The sequence below is a fragment of the Balaenoptera acutorostrata genome, chromosome 18, assembly GCF_949987535.1.
Source record: "Balaenoptera acutorostrata chromosome 18, mBalAcu1.1, whole genome shotgun sequence".
Taxonomy (NCBI): domain Eukaryota; kingdom Metazoa; phylum Chordata; class Mammalia; order Artiodactyla; family Balaenopteridae; genus Balaenoptera; species Balaenoptera acutorostrata.
In genome coordinates, this window is record NC_080081.1 from 18,755,534 (window position 1) to 18,782,138 (window position 26,605).

The 26,605-nt window shown below is 36.2% G+C and overlaps 1 long non-coding RNA gene across 4 annotated transcripts in view; it reads left to right on the forward strand.

Annotated features, from left to right (window-relative positions):
- LOC103011723 (uncharacterized) overlaps positions 1-13,886 on the forward strand; it is a 142,665-nt gene extending 128,779 nt beyond the window's left edge. For all 4 annotated transcript variants that reach the window (XR_009005989.1, XR_009005988.1, XR_009005990.1 and 1 more), the window contains one exon: positions 9,184-13,886. This is a non-coding gene — a long non-coding RNA (uncharacterized LOC103011723). The remainder of the gene's footprint in view (positions 1-9,183) is intronic.
- Positions 13,887-26,605: the final 12,719 nt, after the last annotated feature.

Consider the following 26,605-nt stretch of genomic DNA (forward strand, 5'->3'; position numbering starts at 1 on the left):
CCTCTCTAACTTCTGCCCAGACTTTAGTTGGATGCCTGGTAAGGATTCCATTCTGAGAAGATCAGTACTTGACCCTGCACTTTGTTCTTTAGTGAAGAAGCACATTGCATCTTCATACTCTCACCTCCGGCTGTCTATGTCTTTTTCTTGGCATTTGTGTTGTTATAGTACATTCAAAGGAGGATCATTATTTTACTTTAAACCCAGCCAATGATAAAGTATCCAAAGTGTGTACAGGTTTTCCAAGAAGGCAAACACCTATTCCCAACAAGGCAGTAGCTATATTGGTTATTTGTTTATTTATTCATAAATAAATTGCCATGGATTAAACTCAGCAATATATATAAATTTGTAACGTTTCCTTGGAGTATTAATTGTAATGAGCAACTAAATTATAATCTCTCTGAAAACAGAAAGATTTATTTATCTTTTTTTTGGATTTATGTCAAAATAAGTATTTAGTACATAGCTAGTGAATCATAGAAGAGACTAAAAAGATCAGTTGCAAACATAAGCGTACGTCAGAATTTTGTATATGATTCATTCATTCACTTATTTTCCCAACAAATATTAAATTATTAATTATTTAGTAATTATTAATTTATTAAATAGTTTAGTGGAAGACTATAATATAAAGTCAATACTTTCAATCAATGAAAAAAATGATCAATGAATAAATGATGGGACAATTTGAATAAATCAAACCCAATACCACTGTGGCAAGGAGGCATATACTTTCTGTAGGAGGCTCTGAAAAGTCATTTGGGTTTGGGTAACACAATTGAGGGTAAAATTGGTTCCTAATGGAATATGTTTTCAATTTCTTTATTTTAGTGAGTCTGTAGCCTTATTTAAGCAAAACTTGAATCTGTAATGGATGGGAAATTTAAGTTTCAAAGGACTTTGTAATATAATATCACACAATATTATAGTGATGAATAAGTTTTTAAAGTGGTATAAATGTTAGTTTAACTTAGCTAGTCTTTCAAAGAACTAGAAGTATTTATATGAAAGTAATTGAAATTAAATACAAGTTGCAGAAAAGAGGAAATATACCAAACAGTGTAATGTTTACTTTTAAACCATTAAAATAATAGGAAATGTGGAAAAATAAGCACATTATTTGTAGAGTAAAATCAAGGAGTGTTAATAACTCGTTCTTTTCTAAAGTAAATACCTTAAAGCTTTTTAGACTTTTATATAACTTTTTCAGAAATCAGACTATTACGAAAATATCTTTAAAAATGCAATGATACAGAATGTTATAAATTGTATATAACTTGTTTTCATGGAAAAAGAATATCATCCTTGCTCTATTTGTAGATACTTTATACATTTTTATATAAATTATTTAGCAAAATATCTAAGCCTAAATATGTCTTCTACTGAACATCTTGTTAATAATAACAATCCAGATGGCAAAAGTGGGGTTTGTCTAGAGTATTTGCTGCTGTGATTAGAGGCCTGGGGTATAGAAAACACACGGTGAAGGGAGAGACAGTGGACAAGTTTGAGAGCCCTGGCCTGGCTGCCCTGAGGCTAGTATCCCAGTAAATTAGCTCTTCAAAGGATTATTCCTAAAACATTAGGACCTGCTCGGAAGGGGAGAGGCAGCAAGTTCAAAGGAGGGCCTCTGGAGTGTGGAGTTCCAGAGTCTGGAGGCAGCAAACTCACCAACATCCGCTGATTTGTTCTGATGTCTCAGAGTAAAGCATTTGCTCTTGTGCACATGAGGAGAGTCTGAAGGGAACTCTGTGGAGTTAGACAGGGAAGACGAATTGTGCCCAAATCAGTGCATACCTATCAGTGCCAATGAATTACGCCCCTGAACGTCTAGCTCTTCAAAACAGAGCCGTGTGGCTGACAGGGTCTTCGTGCTCTGACCAGGTGTCAGGCCTGAGCCTCTGAAGTGGGAGAGCCGAGTTCAGGACATTGGACCACCAGAGGCCTCCTGGCCTCACATGATATCAATCAGCAAGAGCTCTCCCAGAGATCTCCATCTCAATGCTAAGACCCAGCTCCACTCAATGACCAGCATGCTCCAGTGATAGACACCCCATGCCAAAGAACTAGCAAGACAGGAACCCCACCCATTAGCAGAGAGGCTGCCTAAAATCATACTAAGTTCACAGACACACCAAAACACACCACAAGACATGGTCCTGCCCATCAGAAAGACAAGATCCAGCCTCATTCACCAGAACACAGGCACCAGTCCCCCCCACCAGGGAGCCTACAAACCCACTGAACCAACCTTATCCACTGGGGGCAGACACCAAAAACAACAGGAACTACGAACTTGCAGCCAGTGAAAAGCAGACTCCTAACACAGTAAGTTAAGCAAAATGAGAAGACAGAGAAATATGTAGCAGAAAAGGAGCAAGGTAAAAACCCACCAGACCAAACAAATGAAATAGGCAGTCTACCTGAAAAAGAATTCAGAGTAATGATAGTAAAGATGCAAAATCTTGCAAAATCTTGGAAATAGAATGGAGAAAATACAAGAAACGTTTAACAAGGACCTAGAAAAACTAAAGAGCAAACAAACAATGATGAACAACACAATAAATGAAATTAAAAATTCTCTACAAGGAATCAACAGCAGAATAACTGACACAGAAGAACGGATAAGTGACCTGGAAGATAAAACAGTGGAAATAACTACCGCAGAGCAGAATAAAGATAAAAGAATGAAAAGAATTGAGGACAGTCTCAGAGACCTCTGGGACAACATTAAATGCACCAACATTTGAATTATAGGTGTCCCAGAAGAAGAAGAGAAAAAGAAAGGGACTAAGAAAATATTTGAAGAGATTATAGTTGAAAAATTCCCTAATATGGGAAAGGAAATAGTCATTCAAGTCCAGGAAAGGCAGTGAGTCCCATACAGGATAAATCCAAGGAGAAACAGGCCAAGACACATATTAATCAAACTATCAAAAATTAAATATAAAGAAAACATATTAAAAGCAGCAAGGGAAAAGCAACAAATAACATACAAGGGAATCCCCATAAGGTTAGCAGCTGATCTTTCAGCAGAAACTCTGCAAGCCAGAAGAGAGTGGCAGGACATATTTCAAGTGATGAAAGGGAAAAACCTACAACCAAGATAACTCTACCCAGCAAGGATCTCATTCAGATTCGATGGAAAAATTAAAACCTTTACAGACAAGCAAGAGCTAAGAGAATTCAGCACCACCAAACCAGCTTTACAACAAATGCTAAAGGAACTTCTCTAGGCAGGAAACACAAGAGAAGGAAAACACCTACAATAACAAACCCAAAACAATTAAGAAAATGATCATAGAAACATACATATCAATGACTACCTTAAATGTAACTGGATTAAATGCTCCAACCAAAAGACGTAGACTGGCTGAATGGATACAAAAACAAGACCATATATATGCTGTCTACAAGAGACCCTTTTCAGACCTAGGGACACATACAGACTGAAAGTGAGGGGATGGAAAAAGATATTCCATGCAAATGGAAATCAAAAGAAAGTTGGAGTAGCAATTCTTATATCAGACAAAATAGACTTTAAAATAAAGACTATTACAAGAGACAAAGAAGGACACTACATAATGATCAAGGTATCAATCCAAGAGGAAGATATAACAATTATAAATATTTAGGCACCCAACATAGGAGCACCTCAATACATAAGGCAAATGCTAACAGCCATAAAAGGCAAAATCGACAGTAACACGATAATAGTAGGGGACTTTAACACCCCACTTTTACCAATGGACAGATCAACCAAAATGAAATAAATAAGGAAACACAAGCTTTAAATGACACATTAAACATGATGGACTTAATTGATATTTATAGGACATTCCATCCAAAAACAACAGATACACTTTATTCTCAAGTGCTCATGGAACATTCTCCAGGATAGATCATATCTTGGGTCACAAATCAAGCTTTGGTAAATTTAAGAACATTGAAATCGTATCAAGTATCTTTTCCACCCACAACGCTATGAGACTAGATATCAATTACAGGAAAAAAAAAAACTGTAAAAAATACAAACACATGGAGGCTAAACAATACACTACTAAATAACCAAAAGATCAATGAAGAAATCAAAGAGGAATCAAAAAATACCTAGAAACAAATGACAATGAAAACATGACAACCCAAAACCTATAGGATGCAGCAAAAGCAGTTCTAAGAGGGAAATTTATAGCAATACAATCCTACCTCAATAAACAAGAAAAATCTCATATCTAATCTTACACCTAAAGCAATTAGAGAAAGAAGAACAAAAAACCACCAAAATTAGCAGAAGAACTCATAAAGATCAGATCAGAAATAAATGAAAAAGAAATGAAGAAAACGATAGTAAAGATCAATAAAACTAAAAGCTCTTTCTTTGAGAAGATAAACAATATTGATAAACCATTAGCCAGACTCATCAAGAAAAAAAGGAAGACTCAAATCAACAGAATTAGGAATGAAAAAGGAGAAGTAACAACGGACACTGCAGAAATACAAAGGATCATGAGAGACTACTACAAGCAACTATAGGCCAATACAATGGACAAACTGCAAAAATGGACAAATTTTTAGAAAAGCACAACCTTCCAAGACTGAACCAGGAAGAAATAGAAAATATAAACAGACCCACCACAAGCACTGAAATTGAAACTGTGATTTATAATCTTCCAACAAACAAAAGCCCTGGACAAGATGGCTTCACAGGCAAATTCTATGAAACATTTAAAGAAGAGCTAACACCTATCCTTCCAAAACTCTTCCAAATATAGCAGAGGAGGAACACTCCCAAACTCATTCTACGAGGCCACCATCACCCTGATACCAAAACCAGGCAAAGATGTCACAAAAAAAAACTGCTGGCCAATATCACTGATGAACATAGATGTGAAAATCCTCAACAAAATACTAGCAAACAGAATCCAGCAGCACATTAAAAGGATCATACACCATGATCAAGTGGGGTTTATCCCAGGAATGCAAGGATTTTTCAATATACGCAAATCAATCTATGTGATACACCATATTAACAAACTGAAGGATAAAATCCATATGATCATCTCAATAGATGTAGAAAAAGCTATCAATAAAATTCAACACCCATTTATGATAAAAACCGTCCAGAAAGTAGGCATAGAGGGAACTTACCTCAACATAATAAAGGCCGTATATGACAAACCCAGAGCTAACATCGTTCTTAATTGTGAAAAACTGAAACCATTTCCACTAAGATCAGGAACAAGACAAGGTTGCCCAGTCTCACCACTATTATTCAACATAGTTTTGGATGTTTTAGCCACAATAGTCAGAGAAGAAAAAGAAATAAAAGGAATACAAATCAGAAAAGAAGAAGTAAAACTGTCACTGTTTGCAGATGACATGATATGATACATAGAGAATCCTAAAGATGCTACCAGAAAACTACTAGAGCTAATCAATGAATTTGGTAAAGTAGCAGGATACAAAATTAATGCACAGAAATCTCTTGTATTCCTATACACTAATGATGAAAAATCTGAAGGAGAAATTAAGGAAACACTCCCATTTACCACTGCAACAAAAAGAATAAAATACCTAGGAATAAACCTACCTAAGGAGACAAAAGGCCTGTATGCAGAAAACTATAAGACACTGATGAAAGAAATTAAAGATAATACAAACAGATGGAGAGATATACCATGTTCTTGGATTGGAATAATGAACATTGTGAAAATGACTATACTACCCAAAGCAATCTACAGATTCACTGCAATCCCTCTCAAAATACCAGTGGCATTTTTCACAGAACTAGAACAAAAAAAGTTCACAATTTGCATGGAAACACAAAAGACCCAGAATAGCCAAAGCAATCTTAAGAAAGAAAAACGGAGCTGGAGGAATCAGGCTCCCTGACTTCAGACTATACTACAAAGCTACAGTAATCCAGACAGTATAATACTGGCACAAAAACAGAAATATAGATCAATGGAACAGGATAGAAAAACCAGAGATAGACCCATGCACATATGGTCACCTTATAAAGGAGGCAGAAATATACAATGGCGAAAAGACAGCCTCTTCAATAAGTGGTGCTGGGAAAACTGGACAGCTACATGTAAAAGAATGAAATTAGAACACTCCCTAACACCATACACAAAAATAAACTGAAAATGGATTACAGACCTAAATGTAAGGCCAGACACTATCAAACTCTTAGACGAAAACATAGGCAGAACACTCTATGACATAAATTACAGCAAGATCTGTTTTGACCCACCTCCTAGAGAAATGGAAATAAAAACAAAAATAAACAAATGGGACCTAATGAAACTTAAAAGCTTTTGCACAACAAACGAAGCCATAAACAAGATGAAAAGACAATCCTCAGAATGGGAGAAAATATTTGCAAATGAAGCAACTGACAAAGGATTAATCTCCAAAATTTACAAGCAGCTCATGCAGCTTAATATCAAAAAAAAAAAAACCAACCCAATCAAATAATGGGCAGAAGACCTAAATAGACATTTCTCCAAAGAAGATATACAGATTGCCAACAAACACATGAAAGGATGCTCAAAATCACTAATCATTAGAGAAATGCAAATCAAAACTACAATGAGGTATCACCTCACACTGGTCAGAATGGCCATCATCAAAAAATCTACAAACAATAAATGCTGGAGAGGGTGTGGAGAAAAGGGAACTCTCTTGCACTGTTGGTGGGAATGTAAATTGATACAGCCACTATGGAGAACAGTATGGAGGTTCCTTCAAAAACTAAAAATAGAACTACCATATGACCCAGCAATCCCACTACTGGGTATATACCCTGAGAAAACCATAATTCAAAAAGAGTTATGTACCACAACTTTCATTGCAGCACTATTTATAATAGCCAGGACATGGAAGCAACCTAAATGTCCATCGACAGATGAATGGATAAAGAAGATGTGGCACATATATACAGTGGAATATTACTCAGCCATGAAAAGAAACAAAATTGACTTATTTGTAGCAAGGTGGATGGACCTAGAGTCTGACATACAGAGTGAAGTAAGTCAGAAAGGGAAAAACAAATACTGTATGCTAACACATATATATGGATTCTAAAAAAACAAAATGGTTCTGATGAACCTAGGGACAGGACAGGAATAAAGACGCAGACCTACTAGAGAATGGACCTGAGGACAGGCGGAGGGGGAAGGGTAAGCTGGTACGAAGTGAGAGAGTGGCATGGACATATATACACTACCAAACGTAAAATAGATAGCTAGTGGGAAGCAGCCGCATAGCACAGGGAGATCAGCTCGGTGCTTTGTGACCACCTAGAGGGGTGGGATAGGGAGGATGGGAGGGAGATCAAGAGGGAGGAGATATGGGGATATATGTATATGTATAGCTGATTCACTCTGTTATATAGCAGCAACTAACACAACAATGTAAACAATTATACTCTAATAAAGATGTTAAAAAATAATATTAATAATAATAACAATCCATCCAAGGAATGCAGTGACTGCTATGGCTATGGCAATTATTTTTGCTTTTCTGAGGGGAAGAGGATACCCATTATCAGAATTAGGAAGTTCTATTATATTACTATACTGTACAACAACAACAACATTTTCATGAATCAATTTTGAATTTACCAAATACTTTATTTCTTCATCTGTTGTGATAATATTATTTTTCTTTTTTTTCCTGTTAATATAGTGAATTGACAGCGACTACTCTCTCTTTTTTCATAATTGGTATTAGTAGGAGTTTATCAATTGTATTAGTCATTTTAAAACACCAACTTTTGGCTTTGCTGAATTTCTCTGTTATATGCTTCTATTATTTTAAATTTTGTTCTAAGCAGTATTTTATCTATATTCCAAATCTTTTAATGTGTTTTATTTTCATTACCATTGAAGTTAAAAATATTTTCGGGGCTTCCCTGGTGGCGCAGTGGTTGAGAATCTGCCTGCCAATGCAGGGGACACGGGTTCGAGCCCTGGTCTGGGAAGATCCCACATGCCGCGGAGCAACTAGGCCCGTGAGCCGCAATTACTGAGCCTGCGCGTCTGGAGCCTGTGCTCCGCAGCAAGAGAGGCCGCGATAGTGAGAGGCCCGCGCACCGCGATGAAGAGTGGCCCACACTTGCCGCAACTAGAGAAAGCCCTCGCACAGAAACGAAGACCCAACACAGCCATAAATAAATAAATAAAATTTTCTAATTTCCATTTTGGGTTATTTAGAAATATGTTACTTAATTACCAAATATTTGAGCTTTTTATAGTTATTTTATTATTGATTTTATTATTGTTTTTTTTAACTTGTGCTGTTCAAATCCATATTTTTCTGTTTGTTTTTGTGTGTGTGTGCATGTGGTGTGTTCTATCAGCCTAAGAGACATATGTTAAAATTTCTAAGTACATATGTAGATGTATCTATTAATACAGTCTCTGTCCATCTTTTGCTTCATTTATTTTTAGCCCATGTGATTAAATTTATACAAATTTAGAGTTGTGACATCTGCCTGCTGAATTAACTGTTTTAACATTATGAAATATTCTTTTTAGAGTATAAGTTTTATGTAGAAAGTTTGTTTACATTCTGAAGTTCCATTGCTGAAACATAATTACAGATCCTTACATAATTATAGATTCTTATGTGGTGTATTGGCTCTGGTTTCACCACATTATAGATGATATGTGTAGCACAGAGCAGAGTACACAATGGATTTTAAATAAAATATCTGTTCTCATTTTTTTCTTCAAGTCATGGGATTTCTTTGTGCCTATATATCATGTTTGATATGGGCCAATATTTATTGTTGAAAAGTCTGGGAAAGACCTTGATACCCTAGGTTTGGTAATAATGGAAGGTTTATTTTTATTCTAAGGTAAAAGTGGATATAGATAATAAGAGCCTTCAAGGGAAGACAGGTGATAAGCTCTAACCTTTTCCTGTGCCATTAACAATGGAATTTGGTTGTGCTGTTAACTTAATGGATAATGGTGGAAGCAGAGTAAGGACCTGGAGCTGGCAGAGGAAGTGGAATCGCTGAATCAAGGATTTGCTTAAGTCAGGAGCAAACTGTAGAATACAGATTCTTGGGAAGTTCTGGGACAGGATTGCTCCCCTTCCCTCTAAAACTTAACTCGGTTCAATTTGGCAATCTTATACTTGACACTAACCATATTCTAATATTTCTAGGTGTTGAAGTTCAAAGACAAATAAGACACAGTTGCAGTTCTTGAGATATTTGTCATCTGATGGATGAAAGAAACACAAACAAATGTTTTGAAGTGAAATAAAAGAGAATGTGAAGTCAGACCATTGCCAGACACAAAGGAATACCTGTGACATAGCCAACTTGTAATGCAGCCACTAACACAAAGGGAGAGGTGGGCATAAGGCAGGGAGTAAATGGAGGGGTGAATAGTAAGAACTAATTAAATGCTTGTTTACTGGATCTTGAAATTATTGGAGATTTTTGTCAAATGTTTAATTTTCGTATGCAATCTAGACTATTAGTACAATTTTGCATATTACATTTAGAGAATAACATGTTTGTATAATAACATTAAAATTTTTTCTAATTTTTCTGTATATTATATGCACTAAAACCTTGTAAAATATATTAACTCCTCTTCCAAAAATCAATAATCTATCATCTTGAAGAAGGCACTTATTTGCTCAAAGTTACATGTAGATAAAATTCTATGACCTTTCTTTCCTTGTAGGTGATATTTTGATGAGAGAAGGTACATAGCAAGAGACCTCCTGTTTATATGAAGGAAACTACAGCTTTTAGATTTCTAATGTTAGTGGAGGAGAATTTGACTGAGCTAAACATGTTGAAAATTCAGCCTCGACAGCTGGAAAAGATAAATGAAATCCAGTTTTTCTGCCTGAGTCATTATTTAAGTTCCTGCTTGGGATTAGGATAGGACTTGAAGGCATCACCTTCTATAGATCATCTGCCTTGCTCCTAGATGCTTCCATTTATACTGGGTAAATCTGCCCCAGCAGAGATGATTTATAGGGGATGATATTCCTTGTATACCATAAATGTCACTAAATTATACCAGGAAATTAAAAAAGCAATTAATTTAGAAAAAAATTAAGTATATGAATAATTTTTAAAATCCTAGAAGTTAATAGTAGTTCAGTTCCATCTGGAATGTTACAAAATCGAAAGCCCTAGGTATAACTTCTTGAGCAACTGCTCAGAAATCTGACTTTTAAAAATTGCCAAAGAGCAAAGAACTGGAATGGGAATCATATGATGATGCATATGACAAAAGCATAAGAAGTTATGTAATTTTATTCCTCTGGATTGATAGACTGTCTTAGAGGTTGGAGTCTTGGTTTCCTATGTAAAGGTATACAACTCATTTTTGATGCCTAAATACTAAGTGAATAACTCAATTATAATCTGTCATCGAATTAAACATGAAAATAGACTTTTTATTTCAACTTAATAAAAATATTTTATATTAATTGAACACATACCTACCATGTGCAAGGCACTGAGTGAAATAAACACGTAAGGAATGCACAGGATCTGCTCTCAAGGAATTTTAATCTAGTAGAAGAAAGAAAGCAGACACTCAGGAAAGGATGGAGCACATTCCAAATAGTAAATTACAGACTTTCAGTGAGTAATAAAATCATGCTAAGGCACTCAGAAAGCAGAGTATTTCCAGCTATGGTAGTCAGGAGACTTCTAATGGAGGTGATGAAGGCAATTATATTTGAACTGTCTCTTGAAGAATGAGTAAGATTTGAATGGATGTAAATGAGTGGGAAACTTTTCCATGGAAGAGTATTAGTAAACATGTAAATAGGAAAATACAATTGAGCTGACTTGGTAGGTTACAGATGACAATTCATGAAAGACAGTTATGAGAAAAACTGTTAAGGGAGGTTGGGACCCTGTTTGTAATGGGCATTGAAACCTGTGCTAGGAATGTAGACTCTAATAACCATCGATATCACGAGTCTTTCACAATAAGCAAGGGAGTTTTATGATTGAAGCAGTGCTCTAATAGTTCTAGAAAGATTGCAGAGGAGAGCAGTGAAGCAAGAAGGCCATAAAGATGCTGTTAAGTGTCCAGGCACCACATCTCAAGATAAGGGGACTGGGGGCAAGGGATTTTTAATTAGATCTATTTGTATAAAATGAATAAAATTTGAAGAGTGATTAGATATTGTTGGTCTTAGGAACAATACAAAGAAAAGTAATGACTCCATAAATGAAAATACACAGGTCTGGAGAGAGAATTGGAAAGGGCAATACAAATGGAAATTCCCACCATATTCTTTCTTATAAGGAAAGAAATTTTAGAGCTACATCATTGCCGAAGGAAAATATTTGTAGTCATCAGTACAGCTATGAAAGTTGAAGCCAAGAGGGTGGGCAGGCTTCTTATGGCCTCCATACAAGATGAGAAGAGTCATATAGCAAAGGCTATGATTAGGGCATGCTCACAATTAATCCCATAAAGAATCCAGTATAGGACAAGGGAATGAGTTTTCAAAAAATTAAAAGGACTAGAAGAGATAGAGTATTACTGAATCTAAAAAAGTCTTAAAAAGAAAAGTTGGTAGTTTCCTAAGGTACAACAGAAAGATGAACAAAGGACTGGCAGCCAGCCATCCTAACGTACGGTTATGAGGTACCTGTAGGATTCTAAAGGTGCAGGTTTCAGAAAGTGAAGAATAAGGGGGAGTACATGCATAATTCAGGCCTGACAGGTTATCAGTTTTGGGTTCTCTCCATTCAATCATTCACAACATATTTGTGGAGCACCTCCAATGAGCTTTAGGGGTTGGGGATAGAGCAGTGGACAAAACAAATTCTTTCTCATGCTTCTTATATTCTAACAGGGAAATAAATGTATATCAAGTGGTGATGAGTTAAAGAAGAAAAATAGGAAAGAATGGGGATATCTAAGGGATTCATAGTCCCCAACTTAAAAGGGGATGCTTTTTCTTTTTTATATTTATTTTATTTATTATCATTTATTTTTGGCTGCGTTGGGTCTTCGTTGCTGCGCGCAGGCTTTCTCTAGTTGTGGTGAGCGGGGGCTACTCTTCGTTGCGGTGCGCGGGCTTCTCATTGTGGTGGCTTCTCTTGTTGCAGAGCACAGGCTCTAGGCGCGCGGGCTCAGTAGTTGTACAGCATGGGCTTAGCTGCTCTGAGGCATGCGGGATCTTCCTGGACCAGGGCTCGAACCTGTGTCCCCTGCATTAGCAGGCGGATTCTTAACCACTGTGTCTCCAGGGAAGCCCCAGGGATGCTTTTTCTTCTCTTATTTACCAGTGTTCCATCTTTGCATCAGACTCAAGCATGGCCACAGGCTTATTTCAAGAATTATTGAAAAAGTGCAAAATGCCATTGGAGAATGGAGTCACTTCTTGGCCTCGCCCTTTCTTGTGTTTCTAGAACACACTCCTTAGAATGTATGACTCTATTCATGTAGTTTATACAGGAGAAGAACTAGCCCTTTCTGTAAAATTTTAGAATTTTGTAGAAGCTGTGGGTAGAAAAATAAAACGGAGGAAATACAGTGCCAGTCCCAAGATATCTTTTTCTCTATGTCTGTCTTAAACAGATCAGAAAGAAGATCAAGTTATTTTATTTTAAGGAATTGGTTTCCTTAAATGTATTAAGGACCATATTAACACAACACACATGTGCCTCCTACTGACATGGCTTGAGTATATTTTCATCTAAACTCAGTGGAATGGACAAATATGAAACCTTCTCCAATAATTCATGGTTCCGTGTTGGAAGAGTTATAGCCTTCAGCATGTGCAAATAAATGCATAAGCAAGTTTTGATTTAATTTAACACTTTTTGCAAGGTCAGTTTGCTTAATAAGGAATATGAATGAATAAGGAAACCATGTTTCAAGCAGGACAGAAATCAATGCTGAGTGCTGGAGAGAAGGCCCTTTCACTACCTTGATTAACCTTGCACTTCTTTCTTAAAATGAATATATCTATAAACACAGGAAATTTCACTCTTCCCCAAACAAAAGGTAATTAAAATTGCCTTATGTGTCTGTTTAGTGGAGGATATGTGATGATATTCTGCCTTTATTTTAAACAACCTTTGGTATTAAATGTTGTCTTACCTAAAAAGCAATATGGCAGAATGACTTTTATTACAGATGGTAATTTATGAAAAATGTAGCCAAAGGAATTGATGTCAAACTTTTGTCTGCAAGCTCTATTTACTTTCATATTGCTCACTATTTACCAAGGTTTGCTATAGCACTAGGCACTATCTCAGCTGGCATTCTGCCTGTTTATATTTTTTAAAGTGGTTTTGTTTTTTATTCTCATACAGCGTTGGAGCTAATTACAGCTGCTCACTCTTCTAGTGCAACCCCCAAAGCTCTCCGTTTTCTTTGGGTTTTGCTTTTACTCACAGGCATAATATTTTTTTTTCCATTTTGTGTCTGATCCTCTTTCATATACAGCCAGGAGAGGAGCGTCCTCTGCCACAGAGAATGAAAAGGCTTTTAGAACTAATTTTCATTTGCTGTGCAGTGCCCATGGCGTTCTTGGAGTGTGTGATGTGCTATCATCAGGTTTTGATTATGCAATTGAAATGCAAAAAGTTTAAAATCTCAGCTTTATTGGCCTTATCAGCAGTTTGCACTCTTCCAAAAGCTCTGTTAGAGCAAATACATGATCACATTTGGTTTAAAACTACTACATGTTTTAAGAAAAGGAATCTAATAGATGATGCTTACAGAGAAACTGGTGTTTTGAAATTTTATACGGTATTTTTATGCCAATTTTGTTCTTTTTTTTCCTGTTAAATGTTGTCTTATTTGAATATGATTTAAATTTGGAAAAAGTGCGCAAATGTACCTTGTCTCTCAATTTGCTGGCAAAGACCTGGGAGGATAGATCTTTATCAAAATATTCTACATAGAAGTAAATGCAGTAAAAAAAAAGAAAACCAAAACTGGCTGTTTGTATTTTTTTTTCACCTTGCAAGTCTTCCACTTTACATCACTTTGAACTGGAGGGGACCTTGGATTATTGTAAAAAGCGAAACAATCTGTTGTCTTGGGAAGGACCTAAAAATCTGTGTATCTGCATGGACATGTGAGTGTGTGTGTGCCCACACATTATTCTAGGCTAATCAAGAAAAGACTTCGATAAACATGCAGAATTAGAGAAACTTCAATTAGGTTTTATGGGTCTTCTAGTTGCATCCATGAGACTAGACTAGAAATAAAAAATGAGCTCCACTGTAGGGGATGTGGCTTGCTATATTTTCTCTTCCTCCACTGATTCAGATATTGCTTGGTGTCTTAGAAGCTGATGTAGGGAGAAAAAGACTGGACTATAAGGAAGTAAGGAATAGTTGAATTCCTTTTTTCTTAAATTTTTGAGGCTTTGACAGTCACATTAAAATAATTTTGTGGCCATTTTAGAAATAGGAGAGCAAATGCTGAATTACAGGATTCTTATGTAGTTTATATTCATATAAGACATCATGCCCAAACTGAGATCTTAAAAGAGCTTATGCCACATTTGAATTAGATACACTAAGCACCCTTGGAAATAATAATGATCAAGTTAACCTGCCATGAAGCATGAATATAAATCTCTGTATTAGTTTAGCAATGTTGACCTCACTACATTACATTCTAATCATGAGAATGAGATCTGTATGCGACAATGTACTAACACCAAAGAAACTTGGGCAAGAAAAATGAACTTCAGATTCCTTACAGAATCAGAGATCAAAAGATCTGTTCCATTAAACTTTGAACCCGAGAAATTCATCGGTCTGCCCCAGTGCCTAGTGTCAATCAGTGACTCAGCTTTAGCTGGAATACGGTTAAGCCTGAATGGTCATGCAAGAGAGAATTTCAGACAACCAGTCTCCAGAGAGATTCCTATTCTAAGACTCAACATGAAACAGAAATATGCTTAGGTTTTTGCTGTGTAGCACAGAAATCTTGCTCACCTTTAAAGACATAGTGAAATAACTGTATACTGTATTTGTCATACACATATACATACAAAAATAGGATAATCATTAGAAATGTGACACAAATGGACATTTTGTTTCATGTATTTCTTTCTAAGGATTTGGGGCCTTTCTTTGCTCTCTTAATTTGCTTAATATAATTTAAACCAAGATTCCAATAGGCTATGGTGTTAAGAAAACTTCTGAGAATCTAAAGTCTCATTGTATCTTTACAGCTCATATAATTACAGCCAGGTTATTGAGGAATTCCAACTCACTGGAATATCAAGAAGTAACTGTTCCCTACCTGTGTCTCGTTGAAGCCTCCCTTTTCACTGATGAGTCCATTTCTTTGCAACAACTTAGTCAAATTCTGTAACTTTTCAGTTATATCAGTTGTTGGAAAAGTCTCAAATTTGATATTAAAACCTAGTCTTATTCATTATGAAAGTTCAATATCATTATCAGTTTCAGTTCTATGGTTCACTTTTAAATATGCAGAATCAGAAAGTCAGATTGAGATTCATACATGTTTAATGGCATCAACTGAGGAGTTGATCATGTGGTACATATTGAAAAGTACAGATAAAATAAGGTCTGAATTTAAAAACATTTTGATTTTAATCTTAACATGAAAGCAATGAAATAGATTAAGTCCACGTATATCCTGTTGGTTAATTGCACTATCAGAAGAGAAATTTAATTTAGAGGACACACTGACTCTAAATGAAATGAGTCATGAGACAAGAAGTTTCAAGATTTGTGACTCCTGTGGCCATAATTACATACGAAATCTTTGAAACATGAGTAAATTTCTGTCTTTAAGCAGAGTGTGGAGAGGGTTTAGACTGGTATCTTTTGAATACATATATATATATAATTTTATAGTAAATTAATGTAGACTGAAATGTCTGTCTTTTAGGTAGATTCAATTTTATTATAAACATGTGGTGCATCAAAATATTAAACTGTATACATACTTAAAAACCTGGATAATTTTTTCACTTATTTGAAAGTAGTTAAAATAATTATTTTCTAACAGAATGCTGATCAGATATTAAAGTCTTTATCCTGATTGCAAAAACACCCAGGAGATGGAAAGCATGTTGACCTGAGTTCTGGATCATGGGTTAGAAGAGGAAAATAGATGAAGGATAACTAGAGATCATGGTGAGATTGAAGTGTCATCTGTGTATCTCCACAGTGTCTGTCATCATGGCACATGGGCATGACAGGGAAATATGCATGTGCACAGTCATAGGACAGCTTTGAGGCTCCGAGTCCTGGTGGCCTCAAAGATCTGAGAACTTGGAGTGGTTTTATGGATTTCCCTTTCCAGTCTTCGGCTTAGCTTCTAATATGACTCATTAAGAAATAGTAATCACATAACAGTTTTCACTTGGGTGCTTATAACAAAATGACCCTCTCCACTTTACAGCCTCTACTTAAAGACAAAAAGTGCTTAACGCCTAAGTAGAAATAGCTCCTGTTCATTGCCTTTCTGCATATAAGGAATGAGACTGTGACTGATGTTTATGGCAAAGAGTTTTTATTAAATAAGAGTCTTTCTTTGAGAAGCAGAATAATTTGAAAAGGAATTTGAGTTCATTTAAGAACATTGCCTCACTTTTCTCCAAACACCCTTGTGTTCTCTTCTAAAGATGTTGCTTGGCAGCCCTGTCATCTTCATCTGATTCAGCCTCCTAATTATTTTGCTTTAATAGAAGAAACTCTGATAACATATTCATAAATAAATGCTTATTAAAACAGCCCATTTATCAGTGCCTCTTTGTAATCAGTTCAGTTGGGTCATGATATTATTGGTTTATGTAATCAGTTCAGTTGGGTTATAATGCCTGCAGTGTGTTAGTTACTCAAGTGCAATAATCAGGGCGGACTTGTGTTTATATTTTGAACTTCCTTCTAAAGATTAATACCACCTTCAACACAGTACACTAATAAAAGTATATGCGAAGTCCATCTGAGCATTGTATTATAAGAAAAGTCTGCACTTTGACCTCATATTAGGGTAGAATAAAATATTATAAAAATATGATTATCTAATTATATTTTTGTTTTTGTAGAATATCTGTTTTGAAAAAGAGATACAGCAAATGCTACCCCTCTAATATAAAAGAGTTAATAAACTTCCTTCAGAACTTATTCTGCATCTACATAAAGTTTAAAAAATGAAAACAAATTGCCCGCGGGAAGGGAATGCTTTGTCCACTGAGATGCGGAGGGGACAAAGACTTGTTTAGCAGGACGACTTGTCTGGCCTCCTACTCCAAACTTCCAGCTTATTCCGGAGTCCTGTTTTTCTCCTATTATCTGCGTCTCTCCACAAATTGCTTTTTTTCAGTTTATTTCTTAATGCCTACGTTTTAAATGCCTACAATTTTCATAGCATTGGTTAATTTCACTAAGTTGCTCAAATTATTACAGTGAATGTTGTTATGAGGATTATATAAAAGCATCTACTTACACAATGCTTAGCCCACACACTTAATATCTCTTTGGCTCCTTTTGCCCATCTCTACACACTGAGATATGGTTGAATAAATTTTTAAATTTATTTTTAATTTTTAAAAATTTCTAATTTTTAAGATATAATTGACATATAATATCATGTAAGTTTAGGTATACTGTGTGTTGATTTGATACATTATCCAATAATTACTAGGTATCATTTTATGTCAGCTTTCAACAGCACTTGGTAAAGTTGGTCATTATGTTTTTAAAATAATTTTTCTTTGTGGACATCATATTCTCCTTTATTGGTTGCTTCTCAATTTCTTTTTCTGGCTCCTCCTTATTCTTCTGATATATTAATTTTGGAGCACTTCAGTGCTCAGTTCTTGTACTCAGTTCTTGACAGTATTAACACTCATCCCTTTGGTGAGCCCATTCAGTCTTATTACCTTTTATATCATCTATACATTAATGACTCCCAAATTTATATGTAGCCAGTAACTTTTGTCTGAAATTGAGACTTGTACGTCTGATGCCCTCTGCAATGTCTCTTTATTGATGTCTAGTGGGCATTTCCAGTATCTCCAATTAAATATAACCCAACTGAAACCTGTTATTACCATCCTTCCAAACTTCACCATCTGAGTAAAAATCAACAAATTAGTTCTAGTTGATCAAGTTGAAGACTTTAGAATCATTCCTGACTTCTCTTTCACACTTCTAATCTATACACAAATAATGTTGGCTGTACTTTATGAATATTTTTTACCCCTCTACTACTACCTGGTCCAAGTTATTTTCCTCTTAAAAACAGATAATTGGAATTGCCTCATAATTTATATTCTTCCACCTATCTTTACTTTGCCTCCTAAATCTATTCCCATCTCCACAAAGCGAACCTTAAGAATTCAAATCAAGCCATATTACTTCTCTACCAAAATCTTCCAAATGGATTTCCATCTCACTCAGAGAAATAGCCAAAATCTCTATGAAATCTAGCATCTATCATTTCTTCATCCTTATTTCATCTACTCACCCTCTTACCCATTCTGGTTTTCCTACGCTCCTAATTCCTAACACACACCAGGCATGTTCTTGCCTCTGAGCTCTTACACTGGCTACTTACTTCTGAAATTCTCTTTCTCAGCTATCCTCATAGCTGCTGCATCACATACTTCAAGTTTTGCCTCTGCCTCCCTTCCCACTTACTTAGTACTTCTTTTCCTCTCTCATGACTTTTTTTCATAGCATTTACTATCATCTGATGCACTATGAAATTTACTTCTCTGTTGCCTTTCTCCTTTCGTTAGAATGTGAACTACATGAAGACTGGAATTTTGATGGTGTTGCCCACTGCTGTGCACATTCTTTGGCACAGGGTAAGTACTTACTTAATAAATATTTGCTGAATGAATGTGGTGAATGAACATCTTATGCCCACCACTTGACCACTGGCAAAAAGTGATGAATGACCCTGATTTATTAGGCCAATTGGTCCTCCTCCCCTGGGGCTGGGTCTTATTTGCCGCCTAGACAAAACTGGGATTCTGTTAGTAAGGAAAGTGGATGGCCACGTGGTTGGCAACCAACATAATTGCTACCCAGAGGAGGAAGACAGAGGGTAGTGTCTGAAGTGTTTAAATGTGTGTGCATCTTTAAAATAAAGTAAAAACATGAAAATTCATTTAGGTGCATATAAAAAGGTTCTGTAATTTCTTGTGCTTCTACATTTTTTTTAAAAAAGTTGGATTTTTAGAAAGCAATACAAGTCTTTGAAATATCAAGAATCCTAATTACAATTTCAGGTGTCTTATACTATCAAACCCCCTTTAGCACCTTGTAAGGACAGAGTTTTCATTGTTGCTGTTGTTTTAATGCAAAAGTCCCTTTCTTTTCCTCGGTATGCTGATAAAGCTACCAAGAAGGTTTATCTCCCAGTCCCCTGCCTCTCCACCAGTGTGTGATTCATCCCTTCCACATCTACCTACGTGAAAGCATCCCTCTGTGATGAGGATGGGGTGGTGGTCCACACAGAGTCCAGTGACAAAAGAGAAAAGGTGTTGGTGCTCCTGAGTGTCAGGCCAGGTGTCAGGCCAGAGCCTCTGAGGTGGGAGAGCCAAGTTCAGGACATTGGACTACCAGAGAACTCCTGGCCCCACATAATATCAGTCGGCGAGAGCTCTCCCAGAGATCTCCGTCTCAACACTAAGACCCAGCTCAAATCAACGACCAGCAAACTCCAGTGCTGGACACCCCATGCCAAACAACTAGCAAGACAGGAACACAACCCCACCCAGTAGCAGAGAGGCTGCCTAAAATCATAATAAGTTCACAGACATACCAAACCACACCACTGGACACAGCCCTGCCCACCAGAAACACAAGATCCAAACTCATCCATGAAACACAGACACCAGTCCCCTCCACCATGAAGTCTACACAAACCACTTAACCAACCTTACCCTCTGGGGGAAGATACCAAAAACAAAAGGAACTATGAACCTGCAGCCAGTGAAAAGGAGACCACAAACACAGTAAGTTAAGCAAAATGAGAAGGCAGAGAAAAACGCAGCAGATGAAGGAGAAAGGTAAAAACCCACCAGACCAAACAAATGAAGAGAAAATAGGCAGTTTACCTGAAAAAGAATTCAGAGAAGTGATAGTAAAGATGATCCAAAATCTTGGAAATAGAATGGAGGAAATACAAGAAAAGTTTAACAAGGACCTAGAAGAACTAAAGAGCAAACAATGATGAACAACACAATAAATGAAATTAAAAATTCTCTAGAAGGACTCAATAACAGAATAACTGAGGCAGAAGAACAGATAGGTGACCTGGAAGATAAAATAGTGGAAATAACTACTGCAGAGCAGAATAAAGATAAAAGAATGAAAAGAACTGAGGACAGTCTCAGAGACCTCTGGGACAACATTAAACGCATATATCAAGCGCATATATAATTCGCTCAACATTCGAATTATAGAGGTCCCAGAAGAAGAAGAGAAAAAGAAAGGGACTGAGAAATATTTGAAGAGATTATAGTTGAAAACTTCCCTAATAAGGGAAAGGAAATAGTCAATCAAGTCCAGGAAGCACAGAGAGTCCCATACAGGATAAATCCAAGGAAAAACATGCCAAGACATATATTAATCAAACTATGAAAAATTAAATACAAAGAAAAAATATTAAAAGCAGCAAGGAACAAGCAACAAATAACACACAAGGGAATCCCCATAAGGTTAACAGCTGATCCTTCAGCAGAAAATCTGCAAGCCAGAAGGGAGTGGCAGGACATATTTCAAGTGATGAAAGGGAAAAACCTACAACCAAGATTACTCTACCCAGCAAGGAACTCATTCAGATTTGACGGAGCAATTAAAACTTTTACAGACAAGCAAAAGCTAAGAGAATTCGGCACCACCAAACCAGCTTTACAACAAATGCTAAAGGAACTTCTCTAGGCAGGAAACACAAGAGGAGGAAAAGACCTACAATAACAAAGTCAAAACAGTTAAGAAAATGGTAATAGGAACATACAAATCGATAATTACCTTAAATGTAAATGGACTAAATGCTCCAACCAAAAGACATAGACTGGCTCAATGGAAACAAAAACAAGACTCGTATATATGCTGTCTATAAGAGACCCACTTCAGACCTAGAGACACATACAGACTGAAAGTGAGGGGATGGAAAAAGATATTCCATGCAAATGGAAATCAAAAGAAAGCTGGAGTAGCAATTCTCATATCAGACAAAATAGACTTTAAAATAAAGACTATTATAAGAGACAAAGAAAGACACAACATAATGATCAAGGGATCAATCCAAGAGGAAGATATAACAATTGTAAATACTTATGCACCTAACATAGGAGAACCTCAATACATAAGGCAAATACTAACAGCCATAAAAGGGGAAATCGACAGTAACACAATAATATTAGGGAACTTTAACACCCGACTTTCACCAATGGACAGATCAACCAAAACAAAAATAAATAAGGAAACACAAGCTTTAAATGACACATTAAACAAGATGAACTTAATTGATATTTATAGGACATTCCATCCAAAAACAACAGAATACACTTTCTTCTCAAGTGCTCATGGAACATTCTCCAGGATAGATCATATCTTGGGTCACAAATCAAGCCTTGGTAAATTTAAGAAAATTGAAATCGTATCAAGTGTCTTTTCCAACCACAATGCTATGAGACTAGATATCAATTACAGGGAAAAAACTGTAAAAAATACAAACACATGGCGGCTAAACAATACGCTACTAAATAACCAAGAGATCACTGAAGAAATCAAAGAGGAAACCAAAAAATACCTAGAAACAAATGACAATGGAAACATGATGCCCTAAAACATACAGGATGCAGCAAAAGCAGTTCTAAGAGGGAAGTTTATAGCAATAAAATCCTACCTCAAGAAACGAGAAAAATCTCAAATAAACAACCTAACCTTACACCTAGAGCAATTAGAGAAAGAACAAAAAGACCCCAAAGTTAGCAGAAGGAAAGAACTCATAAAGATCAGATCAGAAATAAATGAAAAAGAAATGATGGAAACAATAGCAAAGATCAATAAACTAAAAGCTGGTTCTTTGAGAAGATAAACAAAATTGATAAACCATTAGCCAGACTCATCAAGGAAAAAAGGAGAAGACTCAAATCAACAGAATTAGAAATGAAAAGGACGAAATAACAACTGACACTGCAGAAATACAAAGAATCATGAGAGATTACTACAAACAACGATATGCCAAAATATGGACAACCTGGAAAAAATGGATAAATTCTTAGAAAAGCATAACCTTCTGAGACTGAACCAGGAACAAATAGAAAATATAAACAGACTAATCACAAGCACTGAAATTAAAAATGGGATTGAAAATCTTCCAGCAAACAAAAGCCAAGGATCAGATGGCTTCAGAGGCAAACTCTATCAAACATTTAAAGAAGAGCTAACATCTATCTTTCTCAAACTATTCTAAAATTATAGCAGAGGGAGGAACACTCATTCTACGAGGCCACCATCACCCTGATACCAGAACCAGACAAAGATGTCCCAGAAAAAGAAAACTACAGGCCAATAACACTGATGAACATAGATGCAAAAATCCTCAACAAAATACTAGCAAACAGAATCCAACAACGCATTAAGAGAATCATACAGCATGATCAATTGGGGTTTATACCAGGAATGCAAGGATTCTTCAATATATGCAAATCAGTCAATGTGATACGCCATATTAACAAACTGAAGGAGAAAAACCATATGATCATCTCAGTATATGCAGAAAAAAATTTCAACAAAATTCAGCACCCATTTATGATAAAACCCCCCCAGAAAGTAGGCATAGAGGGAACTTACCTCAACATAATAAAGGCCGTATATGACAAACCCACAGCCAACATCGTTCTCAATGGTGAAAAACTGAAACCATTTCCACTAAGATCAGGAACAAGATAAGGTTATCCACTCACCACTATTATTCAACATAGTTTTGGAAGTTTTAGCAACAGCAATCAGAGAAGAGAAAGAAATAAAAGGAATCCAAATCGGAAAAGAAGAAGTAAAGCTGTCATTGTTTGCAGATGACATGATACTATACATGGAGAATCCTAAAGATGCTACCAGAAAACTACTAGAGCTAATCAATGAATTTGGTAAAGTAGCAGGATACAAATTAATGCACAGAAATCTCTTGCATTCCTATACACTAATGATGAAAAATCTGAAAGAGAAATTAAGGAAACACTCCCATTTACCATTGCAACAAAAAGTATAAAATACCTAGGAATAAACCTACCTAAGGAGACAAAAGACCTGTATGCAGAAAACTATAAGACACTGATGAAAGAAATTAAAGATGATACAAACAGATGGAGAGATATACCATGTTCTTGGATTGGAAGAATCAACATTGTGAAAATGACTCTACTACCCAAAGCAATCTACATATTCAATGCAATCCCTAACAAACTACCAGTGGTATTTTTCACAGAACTAGAGCAAAAAACTTCACAATTTGCATGGAAACACAAAAGACCCAGAACAGCCAAAGCAATCTTAAGAAAGAAAAACGGAGCTGGAGGAATCAGGCTCCCTGACTTCAGACTATACTACAAAGCTACAGTAATCCAGACAGTATAATACTGGCACAAAAACAGAAATATAGATAAATGGAACAGGATAGAAAGCCCAGCGATAAACACACACACATATGGTCACCTTATCTTTGATAAAGGAGGCAAGAATATACAATGGAGAAAAGACAGCCTCTTCAATAAGTGGTGCTGGGACAACTGGACAGCTACATGTAAAAGAATAAAATTAGAACACTCCCTAATACCATACACAAAAATAAACTGAAAATGGATTAAAAACCTAAATGTAAGGCCAGACACTATCAAACTCTTAGACGAAAACATAGGCAGAACACTCTATGACATAAATTACAGCAAGATCTGTTTTGATCCACCTCCTAGAGAAATGGAAATAAAAACAAAAATAAACAAATGGGACCTAATGAAACTTAAAAGCTTTTGCACAGCAAAGGAAACCATAAAGAAGACGAAAATACAACCCTTAGAATAGGAGAAAATATTTGCAAATGAAGCAACTGACAAAGGATTAATCTCCAAAATATACAAGCAGCTCATGCAGCTCAATATCAAAAAAACAAACAACCTAATCCAAAAATGGGCTGAAGACCTAAATACACATTTCTCCAAAGAAGATATACAGATTGCCAACAAACACATGAAAGGATGCTCAACATCACTAATCATTAGAGAAATGCAAATGAAAACAACAATGAGGTATCACCTCACATCGGTCAGAATGGCCATCATCAAAAAATCTACAAACGATAAATGATGCAGAGGGTGTGGAGAAAAGGGAACCCTCTTGCACTGTTGGTGGGTATGTAAATTGATACAGCTACTATGGAGAACAGTATGGAGGTTCCTTAAAAAACTAAACATAGAACTATCATATGACTCAGCAATCCCACTACTGGGCATATATCCTGAGAAAACCATAATTCAAAAAGAGACATGTAGGGGGCTTCCCTGGTGGCGCAGTGGTTGAGAATCTGCCTGCCAATGCAGGGGACAAGGGTTTGAGCCCTGGTCTGGGAAGATCCCACATGCCACGGAGTAACTAGGCCCGTGAGACACAACTACTGAGCCTGCGCGTCTGGAGCCTGTGCTCTGCAACAAGAGAGGCTGCGATAGTGAGAGGCCCGCGCACCGTGATGAAGAGTGGCCCCCGCTTGCCGCAACTAGAGAAAGCCATTGCACAGAAACGAAGACCCAACACAGCCAAAAATAAATAAATAAATTAATTAATTTAAAAAATATATATATATATGTGAATGACCAAGCCACACTTCTTTAAATAAAAAAAAAAAGAGACATGTATCACAATGTTCTTTGCAGCACTATTTACAATAGCCAGGACATGGAAGCAACCTAAGTGTTCATCGACAGATGAATGGATAAAGAAGTTGTGGCACATATATACAGTGGAATATTACTCAGCCATAAAAAGAAACGAAATTGAGTTATTTGTAGTGAGGTGGTTGGACCTAGAGTTTGTCATACAGAGTGAAGTAAGTCAGAAAGAGTAAAACAAATACCATATGCTAACACATATATATGGAATCTAAAAAAAAAAATGGTTCTGATGAAGCTAGGGGCAGGAGAGGAATAAAGATGCAGATGTAGAGAATGGACTTGAGGATATGGCGAGGGGGAAGGGTAAGCTGGGACGAAGTGAGAGAGTGGCATGGACATATATACACTACCAAATGTAAAATAGATAGCTAGTGGGAAGCAGCCACATAGCACAGGGAGATCAGCTCAGTGCTTTGTGACCACCTAGAGGGGTGGGATAGGGATGGTGGGAGGGAGACGCAAGAGGGAGGGTATATGGGGATATATGTATACGTATAGCTGATTCACTTTGTTATACAGCAGAAACCAACACAACATTGTAAAGCAATTATACTCCAATAAAGATGTTAAAAATAAAAAGAAGGTTTATCTGAAGTTGTACACTATCAAGTTAATTGTGGATGACTGGACTAAGGGTGAGGGTCAGAAATAAAAGGGAGAGGGAAAACAGAACAGGGATCCAGAAAAAAATAATACAGAATTTTTTTGGTAACTTTGAATGATTACTTAGGCATTTTTATCTCTTTTACATCTTTTTAGTTCTCTCAAACCCCCAAATGGGATGGTAGGGTGAATAATACACCATGAATATACACGTGTGCACATGATCTAAAGCTCTGTTTAAACACCTCTATTATTTAAACACCTGGTTTGTTGTGACAATCTATAGCACAAAAAGTTATGTAGGTGGTTTTATTTGAGTATATGTAGGAGATTTCATGTGAATATATAAAAGTATATACACAAAAGTACAAAAAAGAAGGAAAAAAGATATAAAATAGGAGTTTTAATAGAATTACGTTGGAAATATTCATGAAAGTCTTCCACTGTGGATCAAATGGTACCTACACAGGCCACGGATCAGCAGACTTCCCAGGTCAGAGAGAAGGAGGCTGGTTACCAAACTCCTGGGGAGTAGTAAGTGTCTAGTAGTGAGCATTTGCACAGCAAAGAGAAGGCAAATAACACTTACTTTAAAATCTAATTGATAATAATATATGAGTTGTTAGTAATCCCAGATCAAGATACTAGTACTTCACTTAAATTATTTATAAATGCCTTGATTCGTGATATAATTATTTATAAATAACACGGAATGGGAAAGTCATTTACAAAAACATGAGGTGCCTGCATAATGCAAACTCCAGACGAGAGGGAGAAATTGGGATTGAATTCTAACCACACACATTACATTAACTAGTTTAGTGCTTAAAAAATATCAAAAGTTAATTTTAAAATTCCAATATATAGTATTTGGTAACATTTCAAATTTATACAAACATGCTTGAATAAAAAAATAAAACATATCCCCTGGGATTGCAATGATAATAGACAGTGATAAAGGAAATCTAAGAGATTTTTCGTCTTCAGGATTATTTTCCACAATGTGGATATACACTTTGAATCTGTACATGTGCATTGTGTGTGTGTGTGTGTGTGGTTTTCTTTTTCCATCTGAAACTTGTCC